Here is a 12,543-nt window from a genome sequence, read left to right as displayed (position 1 = left end):
TCTTGTGATGAGAGCGCGTGGGATCTACTCTCTTCACAACTTTTCCTGTATATCATACAGCAGTGTTAGCTGGAGTCGTCACGTTGTACATTAGAGCCCTAGATCTGATTTAGCACGTAACTGCAAGTTTGTATCGTCCCTGGTAACCACAAGTCTGATCTCTTTTCCTGTGAGTTTGGATTTTGTTTTTTGTTTAGATTCCACATATATATATGAGGTCATACATAGTAGTTTTTGTCTTTCTCTACCTGACTTATTTCACTTAGCATAATGCCTTCAAAGTCCATCACAGCCATTCCTAATTTAGTTCAGTAGGTCAAAAGTGCGCTTTTCAGGTCAGGGGAACTGAAGAAAGGAAGTTTTACTGAAGATGATGACAGATTCCAGGCTCTTGACTCAGCCCAATCTGTCACCACTCACCTTGCTCCCCCCACCCACCCAAAATTTAAAAACTCAGGATAACACTGGGGTGAATACAAGGTCAGAAGGGAATCTTCTAGTCTTTCATGGTCTGGAAAAGAATGTGATCTGGGGGATTTCCTGCATCGGCCAAACAGGAAAGTTGGCAGAACACAGGACAGCACAACTTGTAAGGGAAATTGTCCCAAAAGGGAAAAGCCCCTCCCCTGGAAAAGCAGGGAAACCCAGTCCCCCAGGGTGGGGGGAATCCTTTCAGAAAGACCCTCTCATTTTTAAAAAAGTTTTTTTAAGATTTTATTTATTTGAGAGAGAGCATGCACTCCCACAAGCAGGGTGGGGGGGGGGGCCGGTGGGGAGAGGGAGAGAATGGAGAAATTTTAAGCTGAGCACGGAGCCCAGCACTGGGCTTGATCTCAGGATCCTAAGCCGAAATCAAGGGTTAGTTGCTGAAGCGAATGAACCGCCCAGGTGTCCCCAAGAAAGACCCTCTTGTTTTTAGTAAGTCTTTGCTTCTAGTGTCCAGGTGCTTGTGGAGAGCAGTGTTCGAGCATAAAGGGCGTGGGGGCTTGTTACCGTGAAGGGCACATGTTTTGATCCAACTGGGCCCGAGCATGGAGTGAGGTGGGGACGGCATCGCGGGCAATGCAGTTACTTCCTGTTGGAAGTGGACTGAAAAGCTTTCCGCAGCCCAGGCTAGCACAACAGTCTTCAAGCTGGGGCTACACAAAGACTTTCTAGGGTACTTGGTCATGGTTTATTCAAAGAAAGTCACCTTCCAAAGCCGTAGCTTCCACACCATGGACTTGCGGTGGTGGGGTTTATACTGATCCCCTTTCCTACCTCTCCCGGTGCCGCCATTGCCAAGTGTGTAAAAACTCCCCAGGTGCCAAACAAGGAGGCAGTTTGTCTACCAGAGTCTCCTTTCTATATTTAATAACTATCAAAAATCATAGCTTATTTATTTGGCTTTGTGAACTACTACTGACTGTATTAATAACTCAAACCAGAAAAAGTATTTTTAATACTTAGAACCTGTGGTCGCCGGAAATTTTAAAGAATTGTTTTGAGCATATACACCTTTTTTGTTCCATATATGGAAGTTTTACGGGTAAACACTGTGAATACCTTACGCGTGTCTAGATCCTATTGATGACACTGATCCTTCACAGCCAAGGACGCGCTACGGCTCCGTAGGTGCTTTCCCGCTATCCTGCCGACCGGTGGTGTGATCCGGACGGGAATGTTCAACAACTGAGCGGGGACGGCAGATTCCCGACCGGTAGCATCTGCCAATTTCCGTAGCCGATGTTAAGCTACCAGCCGGACCACATAATACAGAGCTGGGAGGAGGTCTGCTCGACCTGATGGAACAGCTCAGTACAGGGCTGCGCTGGGTCCCTACCTGGAGGTCTGCAGGAAGACCTCAGGGGCGAGATGGTGCTCTAGGCAGGGTTAGGGGGAGCAGCAACGTTTGCGCCACTGGGAACCTATCAGAAATGGAAACCCGCAGCTCTACCCCAGACTTGCAGAATCAGAAACAGTGGAGCCGAGCCAGTTCGTGTTTTTAACAAGCCCCCCAGGTGATGATGGATACGACTTAGAGTTTGACCCACTGCCGCTGGTTCTCCACCTTGGCTGCGTTGAAGAATTAGCTGGGCCATGTCTGAAGCCTATTAGTGCCTGGGTCTCACCCCAGACATTCTGATGTATGAGGCCCATCTGAGGCCCAGGTATTTATTCAAAGTTCCCATATGTTGCTACTGTTCGGCCAGGATTGAGAAATCCAAACTGGGGTTGGAGTCCTTTAAAAAAAAAAAGACCATAAAGACCCTCACAGCAGTTCAGAAAAGCTTAGAGTTCCCCTCAATGTCTCAAAATTGAAGCAGTTTGAATGACCTCTCTGGCCTACAGCTGGCAGACAGACGCTAGAGCCTACCAGTAGCCATAGAGGAAAGGAGGGTTGGCAGCTGGGAAGAATCCAGCCCTTGGGTTTTCTGTTGTTCCTCAGCCCTGCATGAAGAAAGACTTCACCTGCTCCCCTTTGTCCTAGTATCAACCAATTCCTGCCCATGCCTTGACTCCCTTAGCCACCCCTACACTTCACCTTTGCCTGGGGAAAAAGCCCTTATTATCTCTTTCTGATTATTAAACACAAAAATCTTGAGAAAGGAGAACAGAAAGGGATGCTAGGATCGCTCCTCCAAATTGAAAAATCAAAATACTATCTAGAGTTGATGGACTGGAAATAAAGGTGGACATGGAGCCTCATGATGGAATCACCTGGGGAGGTTTGAACATTCTCAATGCCCAGCCCCACCCCAGCCAATCAGGTCAGAGTCTCTGGGGGTGTCCACTGGTGCCACATATTGCAAAAGTGGCATTATCAAGTGAAACTGAGTGTGCACGCTCCCTGCAATGCAGCAGTTGCACACCTGTATCCATCCCCTGGGGAAACCTTTGCACACATGTTCTGGGCCACGTGGATTAAGTTGTCCATGATAGCAGGAAGCTGCAAACAACCCCAGTGTCTATCAATAGCTGACTGGATAAATAAATCGTGGTCTACTTGAACGATGAGTATACAGCAGTGAACGTGAATAAACCACAGCTACACCTGTCGACTTAGATTAGCTCACCCATGTTGAAGGAACGGTGGAAGGCACAGTGTAATACATATAGTGCGATTCTATTCCCAGCCAATCTAAATACCGAGGAGTGCCTATAAAGATAAGAAAAACTCTAAAGAGAGGCAAGAGAACCTGGCTGGCTCAGTCAGAGCGTGCAACTCTTGATCTCGGGGTTGTAAGTTCGAGCCCCATTTTGGGTGTAGAAATTACTTACAAATAAAATCTTAAAGAAAAAAGGCAAGACAACAATTAGCACAAAAGTCAGGGGAAGTGGCTTCACTGGGGGAGGAGAAGCGTTAAATGTGTTGACAGTATTCTATTTCCTTAACTGGTATGGTAGTTATACGTGAGTGTTTGCCTCATAGTTACAGGTACTTTATAGTCACTGTTGTATGAATATTTCCCCACCCCCAAAAACAGGTAAAAAGAAATAAACACGGGACGGTAGTATATCACTTGAAATTACAAAGTCAACTAATAAAGGAACAGAAAAGAACAATTTAAGTGCTTTGGGAGGTTGGAGATGGGGTATAAGTGAACTAGTCCTCATCTGTCAAAGTAGGAAATCAGTAGATAATGTCTAAAATCCTATCTATCATATCTAAAATCATAACCATCCAGAGAGAAACAGCTAAGAATTCAAAGTGATTGCTGTAGCAAAGGGTGACACAAAGATGATGCTCATTATGTCCTTCTGTCCATCCTATACAGCAGTCCCCCCCTTAACCTCGGAGGACAGGTTCCAAGACCCCCAGTGGATGCTCATAACCACAGATAAGGCCGGGGGGGGGGGTACTATCTTTTAACCATGGGAACCATGTGCAGGGACTACTTTGCTAAAAGTTAAGAAACAGATTAAAGTCTCCCCTTAGTGGCTTCCTTCCTCGTCTTGGCAGAACAGAGCCTTGCACAGGTAGGTCCACAGGTGGATAAAAGGAGGGAGCCACAGAGGAGGCCGCAGGGGAGAAGCAGGTAGCGACGACTGAATGAAAGAACCTGGTTTCCATTTTAGTTTAGAGCCATCAGCATGGTTGGCCTCCACCACCAACAGACAGATGCCTCCGTGCCCCTGCATCGTCCTTGTCCCCCTCAGCAGGCTGGTGCGCAGCCAGTTCCGGAAGGGCTGGAGAGTGGAAAATCCCAGAGCCGTGAGCCAGCCCTTCAGCTTCAATTAAAGGCAGTGTGACAAGAAAGGCCCTGCATACTAATGAGACTTGCTTATGGTTTCCTCCTCTCAGTCACCCTCCTCTCCTGTTCAGTCAGTGACCGGGCTGAGAACTCCGCACAGTTGGGAGAAACTGCCTAAGGCTTGAGATACAGGAAATTCAGGGATCATGGGGTCATCCAGCTGCTCATTTGGGTTGCCCAGATGTGGCCTCAGCATGAAGGGATCACCTGAGACAGACCCCTGGGCTACTCTACACCTTTAGACTCAGATCTCCAGGAGTGAATCCTGGGAATCAGCATCCCCCACCTCTGTGCTTGGCTTTGAGTGATCCTTTTGATGTGACAAGTTTGGGAAAGAGCACTGTATCACTCAGCCAGCACTCAGCACCTGCCTCCCGAGGGCCCAGGTGTTAGATGGTGCTGGGAGAGCAAATAAGACAAGGCCTGCAAAGTGCTTGGCACTGAGTCCTATCCAGAATTAAGCACTCAGTAAATATTACCGATTATTATTTTTAGGGCATAGTCTTTGATCTCAAGGAGCTTTCTGTCCAGACGGGGAAGCAGAAAAATAAACAGGGAATTGTAAGAACCAAAAGATGTGCACACACCATAGGGAAAAGTTGCTTCAATAAATGTCCATCCAAAGAGGAGCCTGGTTCACACACTCAAGTCAACAATATACTTAAGAAACCTTAAAGTATGAATTTGTTATCCAATTAGCCCCCAGTTTCTAGGATTCAAGGTAAATAATACAAGCAAACCCTTCTGTGGCACTGACCGAGCTCTTTACACGTATGAAGTGATGGTGAGGTTAGGTGCCGTGATTTTCCCGTCTGAAAGACAAGGAGACCGAGGCACACAGGTTACGTGGCTTGCCCATGGTCATACCTTGGGCTGTCTGGCTCCTGCATTCATGCTCTTAACCCCTGCAAGGTCATGGTCTCACAGTGTCTCTCACCCGGCAGATGAAGATCTCCGTACTCAAAGATACCACAACGAGGCATGCAGACAAAGGTGTTTCCTAACACATCATTTCACCACAAAAACAGCTTGGGAACAACCTAAACGGCCAACAATTGGGGAATGACTAGGTATCTGATAATTTATAAACTTGGTAAAACATACGAAGCCATTAAAAATGTGATGCTTTTGCCAACTTTGAAGGATCAGGGAGAAATGCCAAGCGGAATTCAGTGAGGCACATTTTCTGTAAATTTTGACAATGTGAATTTAAAATTGCTCAATACCAAAAGTTAACATTGTCTCCAAGGAGGACACCAAGGCTGTCTGTTGGTGTTGGAAGCCAAACATGATGATGTTTCTAGGGGCAAAGTGGAAACAAGTTTCTTTCATTCAATCAACTCTGCCCCTTTTTCCCCTGCCTTTCTAAAAAAATTTTTTTGGAGAACAAATGACTCCTGTTTCACATTTATTCCTGGTTGAGGCCTTCCACAGTACATCCTTAAAAAATTTTAATTTTTTAAAATATATCTTTTAAAAGATATATTTATGTATTTCAGAGAGAGACAGAGTGAGTGTGCCGTGCACACACACGAGTTGAGGGGGTAGAGGAGGGAGAGTGTCTTTTATTCTTTTTTAAGATTTTATTTATTTATTTATTTATTTATTTATTTATTTATTTATTTATTCATTTATTTGAGAGAGAGAAAGAGAGAGAGAATGAGCATGAGCAGGGGGAGAGACAGATGGAGAGGGAGAGGCAGACTTCCTAATGAGCAGGGAGCCTGATGTGGGGCTCGATCCCAGGACTCTGGGATCATGACCTGAGCCGAAGGCAGACACTTTGAGCCATCCAAGTGCCCCAGGAGAGAGAGTCTTAAACAGACTCTGTGCTCAGCGTAGAGCCCACAAAGGGTTCAATGTCACAACCCTGTGATCACTACCTGAGCTGAAACCAAGAGTCGGACACCTAACCAGTTTCACCTTTCAGGTGCCCCAAGGAGATAATGTATTTAAAGTGCCTGGTGCAAGGATTGACACATAGTGGATACTCAACTAATGTGACTTCTTTTCTCCTACATGGACTGTAGAAATGTCAGCTGAAATCCTGCTAGACAGTTCACTTAGCATTTTTTTTAAGTTTTTATTTATTTATTTGACAGAGAGCGAGCCAGCCATCGAGAGAGAGAACACAAGCAGGGGGAGTGGGAGAGGAAGAAGCAGGCTCCCAGCGGAGCAGGAAGCCTGATGTGGGGCTCGATCCCAGGACCCCGGGATCACGCCCTGAGCCGAAGGCAGATGCTTAATGACTGAGCCACCCAGGCTCCACTTCACTTAGCATTTTCAAAAATTCATAGCACATCACTCATCTGCCAGTTATTTCTCTTGCAAGCTCGCTATCAAACACAGTTAAGAACTCGAAAGTAAGCAGATGCCAGCGTAGATGCTCTGAAATGCGTGCCCCAAACTCTGCTGTATTGGTTACAGGAGAGCCCCTGCAGCCTCTCTCAGAACATGTGTGCTCATTCTTTAAATCTCATTCTGGCAAACGGAGCTATCCCAAGAGTATAACTGAGTTTAGGAACACAATGGTGTGTCCCAATGGCGGATGATGACATAAAACAGTGTGCATCATCGTTAGACGTCATGGAAATTATAGGCATGATGAGAGAGCTAGCACACATCCACCCACCCACTAGGGTGGTGACAATGAAAGAGACTCACCATATCAAGTGTTAGCAAGGATGCAGAAGCGACTGGAAAGTTCAGGCACCACTAGTGAGAACGGGAAACAGGGCAACCGCTTTAGAAAAGGACTTGACAGTATCCTCTAAAATCAAATATTTTGTATACTCACAGACCCATCAATTCCACTCCTGGGTAGTCTGTAACTGAAGTGAGTGTTTCAAGCCAGAATACGTATACAAAGACATTCATAATAGCAGCATTTTTCATAATAGCCAAAAACTGGGTACAACTCAAGTGTTCATCAGTAAAGTGAATGGATATACAAACTGTAATCATATTCATATGAAAGAATACTACACATTGGTGAAAAAGAGCAAACTACTGTTATCCTCAACAATCTGGCAGAATCTTCCAGACACAATGCTCAGAAAAAGATGCCAGGCACCAAGAAGTTCATCCTGTGTTTTTTATCCCCATTAATATCCTCATTAATATGAAGTTTGAGAATAAGCAAAACTCTTCTATGGTTTTAGGAGTCAAAACAGAGTTTGCTTTGGGTTTGGGGGCTGCTGACTGGGTGGGGCACGAGCGAGCCCACAGAGGGGCTGGACATGTCTTTATCTTGATCTGGGTGGTGGTTATGCTGGGGTATACGCACACAGAAGTTCACTTAGGACTAGTATATCCTACTGCCTGTAAGTTTTACTTCAACAGAAATTAAAATAAAATAAAATAAATTGGAAAATGGGGAGGAAGAGAATAAAGATCTGAGGACCTTTGAATTCAGATCCAGGGCCAAAAGTCTTAGGTGCCTCAGCAGTCCCTAGGGGCACCACACACCTTGCAACAGAATATTAACAATATCACATAAGTAATCAAGAAACTTGCATTAACTGAATGCTAGACATTAGGTTCATTTATCAGCTCATTCAATCTCCCCAGCTACACTGGGAGGTAGATGCTATCATTATTTCCATTTTAATGATGAGAAAACTAAGGCTCAGAGACACTATGCAACTTGCTCAAGGTCACAGAGCTAAGTAAATGGCCATGCCAAGATTCTAAGCCTGGTCTATCTGAGTTCGAAATCCATGGTCTAAACCATCAAGTCATCCCTGATCATGACCCAGAAGCATCCAATGGAGCTTACAGTCATGTTCCATACTTTCCAATTAGGAAGGCAGGGGATCTACATATATATTACCAAGATTTTATTTCTCTTCTGCTTCATTGGACTGAATTTTAAAAATCAGGTTATTTTTCCATTATAAAAATAAAATGTAGCCATTATAGAAAATTGGAAGAACACAGAAAAAGTGTAAAGAAATCAACAACAACAAAAAAAAAACTCCATGTTCCCCCAGTGGAGGAACAAATGGTGGAAAATTTTTTGTTGTTTAGGAAGAAATGTATGTTGGGGCGCCTGGGTGGCTCAGTTGTTAAGCGGCTGCCTTCGGCTCAGGGCGTGGTCCCGGGGTCCTGGGATCGAGCCCCGCATCAGGTTCCTCCACTGGGAGCCTGCTTCTTCCTCTCCTACTCCCCCTGCTTGTGTTCCCTCTCTCGCTGGCTGTCTCTCTCTCTGTCAAATAAATAAATAAAATCTTTAAAAAAAAAAAAAGAAGAAGAAATGTATGTTGACTTTCGAGGGGTAAATGTCAGTAGTCTGGTAAGTTTACCTCCCTTTCTTGACAATGTCAGACGTTGGGCTGCATTATTTTAGGGAAAGTTGAGCCTTGGAAGCCACAAGGCATCGGGAAGAATTTGACAGTCTTGAATGTGCAATAATTAAGACTTATTGCTAACTTCTAAACAGTGTTACTAAAGTAAACTCAGTGAAGTCTCCTTGAAGGCAGTATTTCAAATGGGAACATTTGGTGCTGGAAGTGACAACGTTGGTTGTATTGAGACATCAAATTTTGACCCTGGAAAAGATCTGGATTCCTAGAAAGGAAGATGTTTAACAAAAGGCTTGTTTTTTATTTTATTTTTCTTTTTAATAAGTGAGGCCCCGGTTGGGGAAGGGAACCACCAAGGCAAAACCAGTGACCGGGGCATCGGAGCAGGGTGTAGTTGTTCAGAGCACACCTTCTGGAACCAGAATCCTAGCATCATTTACCAACTGGGTGACCTGAGAAAGTCTCTAAAGCCCTTGGAAGCCTCCGAGACCTCAGGGATAATAAGACCTTCCTCTCAGTGGCATGAGGATCAAATGAGATGACCCATTGCCCGGCACACAGTAGGTGCTCAATAACATTCTTTTTTTTTTTTTTAAAGGATTTTATTTATTTATTTGACAGAGAGACAGAGAGAGATCCTGAGCAGGGGGAGCACCAGAGGGAGAGGGAGAAGCAGGCTTCCAGCTGAAAAGGGAGGCTGATGCAGGGCTTGATCCTGGGACCTTGGGATCATGACCTGAGCCGAAGACAAACGTTCAACCGACTGAGCCACCCAGGTGCCCCAAAATTCTTTTTTTTAAGATTTTATTTTTAAGTAATCTCTACACCCACTCACAACCCTGACATCAAGAGTTGCCTGCTCTACTGACTGAGCCAGCCGGGCACCCCTCAATGAAATTATTTCTTTTTTTTTTAAATACTTTATTTATTTGAGAGAGTGCACACAAGCGGCGGGGGTGGGGTGGGGGGAGCAGCAGAGGGAGAGGGAGAAGCAGACTCTGCTGAGCAAGAAGCCCGATGATGGGCTCCATCCCAGGACCCCAGGATCATGACCTGAGTGGAAGGCAGACACATAATGGACTGAGCCACCCAGGTGCCCCTCAATTATTTCTTAATCATACAAGTAACAGTGTCTGTAGAAAAACTGGAAAATATGCTATTTTCAAACAGATGTTTAAATGAATTTTCTTTAAGTCATGTGGATAAGGTTTATGTGCTATTCATATGTCTAAATCTCTGTAAGCATTTTCTCTCCACCTCTCAATTTCCGAGGGTAGGTCCATTTAGCTGAATCTCATCAAGACCAGAGTTTCAGCACAGCCGATTACACTGCCACCATCCACTAGGTTGCCCTTCAAAATTCAGTGTCTTCAAAAGTCTAGTGAGTCATGGGTGTGAATGAACAGACGAACCCCATCAGCCGCGTCTTGTGACTTTTTTATTTATCTCTGCATTCTCAGCTGCCGCTGCCAAGACTGAACCTTTAGAAATATCCCAAGCATTTTGAATTAGCCTGGGTATAAACAGTCTCATCCAGTTCAGACGGGCAGAAGCTCCTATATTAAATGTTGCCTTTAAGCGAAAAGGAAACAAATCATCCAGTTTATTTTTAAGCAGTTCCTTTAGAAGTGTAACAATTTAATAACTAATCGAGAAATCATTTCAATCTGTACTGAGGGACTGGGGCAGTATTCACTCATTACCTTAGTGCTTGGTCCAGAACCCAGAGCAGACTTGAGCCATCTCAAGTCAAGAAACTCCAAAGACTAAGAAAACAAACTTATCAAACGTTAAGAAAGGGGTTGGGAATTAACAAACCAAGCGTTTCAACCACAGGGTTCTTCCTAATAGGAAGAATACTGAAGAGAAAATGTGAATGTTTCTAACCATGGATATTGGTGAGAAACATATGTACCTCCAAACAAAACTGCATTTTAGAAAGAGTTACTCATAACACCTATGTCATTCTTAACCCATAAATGTCTCCTAAATGCATCCACTTCTGCCCATTCTCACTGCCACTGGTCACCTAATCTCTCCTCACCTGCGGCCACATCCATCTTTTTAGATAGCCCAGCTGATGCCGCCATTGCTCAGCTAAAACCCTTTAAACGCTCCCTGCTGCCCTCAGGATCAAGTCTACAGTCTTTAACAGGTCCATGAGGCCACTGCTTTCTCCTGGCTGCCCCATCACCCTGCATTCTGCTTTTGCCACATAGGCCTTCTTTCGGTCCCCCTTCCAGGTTCGGGGTCTTTACTTAGGTCCATTTCTCATCCTGGAAAGCCCTCCCTGCCACTCACATCTAGTTAATTCCTAGCTCACTTCTGATCTCAGCCTAGGGGAACCTAGTCAAATTTCCCTGCTAGGCTCTGGTAGCACCCTGGACTTCTTTGTAGCACTCACCACAGTTTGTAATCAAGTACTTGTGTGATTACTGGAATAGTGTCTGTTTCCTCCACTAGACTTTGGGTTTCTAGGAGAGCAAGGTGGTGGTGTATGGTCTCCATTGTATCCCCAGCACCTGGAACTGTCCAGTCCCACCCCCAGAGCGGGTGCTCGATCAATCCTTGTTGACCTAATTAAGGAATCCTACTCTAGCTTCCTTTTGTAAGCCCCAACCACCCTCTCTCTCAGACACAAAAGGACACACATCTTTCTTGGGAAAAGAACACTCAGACTTTAGTATCAGAGAGGTAAATGTTTTCATTTTGGCTCAGCACTAACTACCAGCACACCCTAGGCCCAGTCATTAACCTTCTCAAAGCTTCTGTTTCCTTGCCTATAACATTGGGTTCCCCATGGATCTTATTGCACAAGTAATCTTAATATTTAAATACATTAATTGAGGCCACATACAAAAATCCACCACAAGAATGACGGACAAAACAGATGCAACAGGTGCATAATAAATGGTAGTTCTGGGGGTGCCTGGGTGGCTCAGTAGGTTAAGTGTCTGCCTTTTGGCTTAGGTCAAGATCTCAAGGTCCTGGGATCAAGCCCCGCATCAGGCTCCCAGCTCACTGGTGAGTCTGCTTCTCCCTCTTTCTCTCCCTCTGTGATCTCTCTCACTCTCTCACTCTCAAATAAATAAATAAAATCTTTAAAAAAATAATAAATGGTAGTTATTATCATGGTTCAAACTGCTGTGTGCCTGCTTTCCTAGGCTAAGCCGCTTTAGCCCCTGCTGCTTCTACAAAGTAATCCAAAGCAACAAAATACGTTGGGGGCCTGCTGCCTCACTTTTTGCATTCCTTTGTCAGCATCTACTGTGTGCTTGTTGATGCTAGATCTAAAATGGTGAACACGCCAGACAGAGCCATTGCTCTCTTGGAGCTAATCCATGTTTTAATTAAAAGATAAGTGTTTTCAATATGTAAACAATATCTTCTATAGCTACACAAATGGAATTAAACCATCTCATGGCCATTGCTGAAAAATTATTCTAAGAAACTAATCTGAAATACATACAAAGATTTAGGAATGAAGGCATCTACTTGGTGCATGATATTTAAAACACTGTTCTTTGGCTAATGTGAGAAACATTTAATGCCTACTCTTTATTTTTTTAAATGTACTCTTTAAACATTTTTTTAAAGTAATCTCTACACCCAATGTGGAACTCAAACTCAAAACCCTGAGATGAAGAGTTGCATGCTCCACCAAATGAGCCAGCCAGGCTCCCCTAAGGTCTACTCATTATGATTGTAATTCCCAGGCTGATAGGAAAGACCTGAATGTCAGGGCATCATCTCCATTTTGGCTACCTGTTGCAACCTTTTTTTTTAAGATTTTATTTATTTATTTGACAGAGACACAGCCAGCGAGAGAGGGAACACAAGCAAGGGGAGTGGGAGAGGGAGAAGCAGGCTTACCGCCAAGCAGGGAGCCCGATGCGGCGCTCGATCCCAGGACCCCGGGATCATGATCTGAGCCGAAGGCAGACGCTTAAGGCTGAGCCACCCAGGCGCCCCTACCTGTTGCAACTTTTAATGTAGCTAGCAAC

At 44.7% G+C, this 12,543-nt stretch overlaps 1 protein-coding gene across 2 annotated transcripts in view; it reads right to left on the bottom strand.

Moving 5' to 3' along the window:
• The window catches only part of IQCK (IQ motif containing K), a 117,341-nt gene that overhangs the window by 1,442 nt on the left and 103,356 nt on the right, over nucleotides 1-12,543 (bottom strand). The window lies entirely within an intron of this gene.

This window comes from Ursus arctos, unplaced genomic scaffold (assembly GCF_023065955.2).
Source record: "Ursus arctos isolate Adak ecotype North America unplaced genomic scaffold, UrsArc2.0 scaffold_2, whole genome shotgun sequence".
Lineage (NCBI taxonomy): Eukaryota > Metazoa > Chordata > Mammalia > Carnivora > Ursidae > Ursus > Ursus arctos.
The sequence above is the reverse complement of the archived record's forward strand: the minus strand, read 5'-3'. Positions and strand labels throughout refer to the sequence as shown.